This window comes from Coturnix japonica, chromosome 10, assembly GCF_054131305.1.
Source record: "Coturnix japonica strain WE chromosome 10, WE-NBRP24, whole genome shotgun sequence".
NCBI classification, from domain to species: Eukaryota; Metazoa; Chordata; class Aves; order Galliformes; family Phasianidae; genus Coturnix; species Coturnix japonica.
This window is the reverse complement of record NC_140672.1, coordinates 10,643,744-10,647,271: the sequence shown is the minus strand read 5'-3', so window position 1 is coordinate 10,647,271 and position 3,528 is coordinate 10,643,744. Positions and strand designations below refer to the sequence as shown.

At 47.2% G+C, this 3,528-nt stretch overlaps 1 long non-coding RNA gene across 1 annotated transcript; it reads left to right on the top strand.

Moving 5' to 3' along the window:
- The first annotated feature begins 353 nt into the window (after window positions 1-353).
- LOC146759306 (uncharacterized) lies at window positions 354-3,107 on the top strand. Its single transcript, XR_014932254.1, has 3 exons — window positions 354-419; window positions 1,889-1,963; window positions 2,875-3,107. It is a non-coding gene; the product is annotated as an uncharacterized LOC146759306 (long non-coding RNA).
- Window positions 3,108-3,528: the final 421 nt, after the last annotated feature.

Here is a 3,528-nt window from a genome sequence, read left to right as displayed (position 1 = left end):
GGGAGGGAGCGGGGCCAGGAGCCGCGTGGCCCTGTGCTCAGGTAGGAGCAGTGGGTACGAGGGAGCTGGGTGGCAGCAGGGACCGAGGCCAGCGCTGGCAGGGACAGTTCCAAGCACTGCCCGTGGTGCTCCCACAGGGGCCGGTGTTTGCACCACATCCCTCGTCCAGCCCGACCTTCCCCTGCTGCTGCACTCACCATTGGCCCAGGTCAAAAATGCAGCAGCGCTGCCTGCCTGTGGCCCTAAACCCATCCCCTGCATTGTCATGCAATGCATTCCTGCTGATGTCACAAATGGGCTGCCCGACTCCACCCTTCTCAGCTGCCCAGGGTGGGCACATGGCCACTGAGCCACGGCACTGCCTCAATTTGGAGGCATATCTCTGGACAGAGCTCCTGGGGACGCTCTTTACTAAGCAGGTGGGAGCTGCCCGGGCCTTTCTTTAAAATAAAATGGGGTGGTATTTCCCATGGATGCTGTGCTCCTCATGTGCCACCCCACAGGTTATGTTCCAAACACACTGTCCCTGGAAAATCATTTGGACAGAAAAGGAAAATCAAAACTACTGCTCCTGAGGAAACATAAGAATTTGCAGCATATGCAGAAACTCATTTTAGTGCTGAAATGCCACAAAGCTGAAGATCAGTGCCGGTCATGTCAAAGTCTCAGCACCTGACATCACACAGCCCTTTGCTGATTGCTCCCTCAGCCACCGGTGGTCTGAACGTCCTCTGAGCAAAAGGCCAGATGGCTCGATCCAAGCAGCTCAAAGGGGCTCTAACAATGATGATTAGGATGCCCACATGTGCAGCAGCCTCTTCAGCTGCATGGGCTCTGGCTCCTTTGGGTGAGCTTATGCTGTAGAGAAAACAGCAGGAGCAACTGCTGTCTACCCCATGTTGCAAAATCACATGTGCACGAGGCAGGAATATTTCTCAAAGGCCAACAGAGAAAGGCTTGGCTGGGAGCCTGTGGGTGTTGAACCAAGGCAGCCCTGCAGGCACAGAGTGGTCTGGTAGGTAAGGAGACAGCCCTGTAGGACAGGAGCGTGATGGCAGCTGTCAGACCAGCTGTGCTTCACCTGCATACCTTGCTGCCTGCAGCACAAGGCTCCCAGCCATGGCTGTATTGACTTCTGGGAGGTAAGGCCAGAGTCACCTCCTGAAGCCAGGGGAGATCCCAGATCAACAGGGTTGGAAGTCATTTGAACCTCACGAGATCCCCTAGACCAAATCCCCTGCTACAGCAGGTTCCCTAGTGTAGGTTTCTCCACAGAAGATAATCACTCTTCTTCTCTGTTTCCGGTAACAAGGACATCAATAAATATTATTAACCAACAGAAGCTGTGTAACCCAGTGAAACAGGACCTATTCTTTCCTGAATCTGAATTCAGCATTCAGATTTCTGTACTTCACCAGTCTCTGGGTGTCTGTTGTTTCCTGCATTTGGCGGAGCCTTGCAGCCGGAGCTCCAGGCTGGTGCCTTCCAGTGCCAAGCAGTGCAACTACAATGGGGGGCAAGTGGGAAGCCAGTCATCATGGTAACACTGGAGCACTTCTGACATCCTCCTCTCCAGATCCTCCTCTCAGGCATGTTAAACTTGACTCTGTGCTTATCTCAGGTCACTGTGCTTAGCGAAGGCCTTTACCAAAACAGTGTTGGAAATGTCAGTGAAGCAGCTCCTCAAACTGTTTGTATCCTGTTCCCCTTCTGCAATCTGGTCAGCCTCCACATGTGAGGCTTTGCTGCTGCTGCTCAGAGAATCACCAATGTGGGTTCCTCTGTAGGCAAACCAGTCAAAGCCCCTTGCATTATGCATCTATCCAGTGCACCCTCAATAATTTTGCACATGACAATAAACTTCCAATCTCTACTTTTTGCATTTCAGGTAAACAACTAAACTGAATACTCATTAACAACCAAGAAATAAATCCGGACAAGCACTTGAACTGCACACTCACAGGTGAGCACTCACCACAGTGTGAATGCAGACTGTGTGCACAACTGAGACAAATGTAGTTTGCAGCCCTGGAAGGAGGATGCTCTCCACTGGTTCCCATCATTTATTGCTCAATTTCCCTCAAGTGAGACAACGGAGAGAAAATCAGCTCTGTATGCAGAAACCAGGAGCTGTCTATTAATGTGCTTGATTTTCACTAACCTGAAAATCATGCTTATCTTGTTCAAGTTTTTATGCAGGTCTTACTTCATATTTTTGAAAGAAATCTTTCTATGAAGTCACAAAAAACCTGTGATTTTTTGTCAGAAGTACTTTTCTAAACAAAACAGTGATGACGTATTTCCAGTTCTTCTCCAGTCAGTTCACACATGGCCTAGTGCATCCCCTCCAGTGGTGCACTCCCCATGTGAGACAGAAATGCGATGAGAAATGTCATTAAGTGTCATTGTGTTGTTATAAACTGTGAGGTCTGGAGGCTGCCACGTGGAAGCACCTCTGATTGGGAGTGAGACACTGAAGGAAGCTCTCATTTTGAAGGGCTTTTATCCAGTTACAGTGGGCTCATAGTTTCTCTGATGATGAAAATATAATTGAGGAAGGTGCTCCTGTCAGCAAGACTGATGCTAAAGTGCTCCCAAGCTTGGAAAGTGTTTTATTGTTTTTCTGTTGTTATTGTAGCTTTAAAAGACAAGAACGGGAGAGATGGCCAGGAATTCTTTTTGTTGAGTTTGAACTTGTTCTTGGTTGTGGCTGAGGCTCCTTCTTAACAGTTCGGGTTTAGTTCTAACAATGAAAATTTTAAATAATAGACATTTTTCAAACCAGTCACAGTGCAGGCTGAGTTCAACTCCCTGGGAAGCCGTCTGTGCAAAATCATGTGTGAAGGAATACTAAAAGTAAGTTTGCTTTTCCAGGCAGAATGTACTGCATAAAGCAGTCTTTAAAGCAGCCCATGCCTATGAGATCACACAAGTCATCTCAGCCTCATGCAGAAAGCACACAGTGAGGGCACGGGGCAGTCTGACCTCTACGCCTTTGGAAATTGAAAGGATTCACTGAACTTCTCCTCCAGAGAAAAGAGAGCTGTTGTTCCTTTTAAAGACCTATTTTATTTCTGAACCACAACACATCAGACCACGACCCAGCATCTGCCTTAAGATATCAAAAGTAGTTTTGATTTCAGGTGAAATCAAATTTCACCTGAAATTTCAGGTTTTCCTTTTCTCATTCTAAGTGTGTAAATGCAGCACTGGCTGCTGACTGCCCGTGCTATGCTAACTTGTTTCAGAGATAATAGAGGTTTCTTCCATGAACACTGAATCTTATTTGCTGACTATTTCCAGTGGAGCACTCAGGAATATTTCTTTTAGTTTTCTTAAAAAGATAATCAAGAATATACAGATGTGCTCACAGTCTAAGTTGAGTTTGTCTCTATACTGACATCTTAATGCCCTTTTTTCCTGAAATCATGTTTCTTTTGACACCTGTCTGAGAACTGATCAGGGATGAGGGGAAGTCAGAGTTGCACCATGGTGATGCCACAGTTTTCCCTCACATTAACGCTGCAC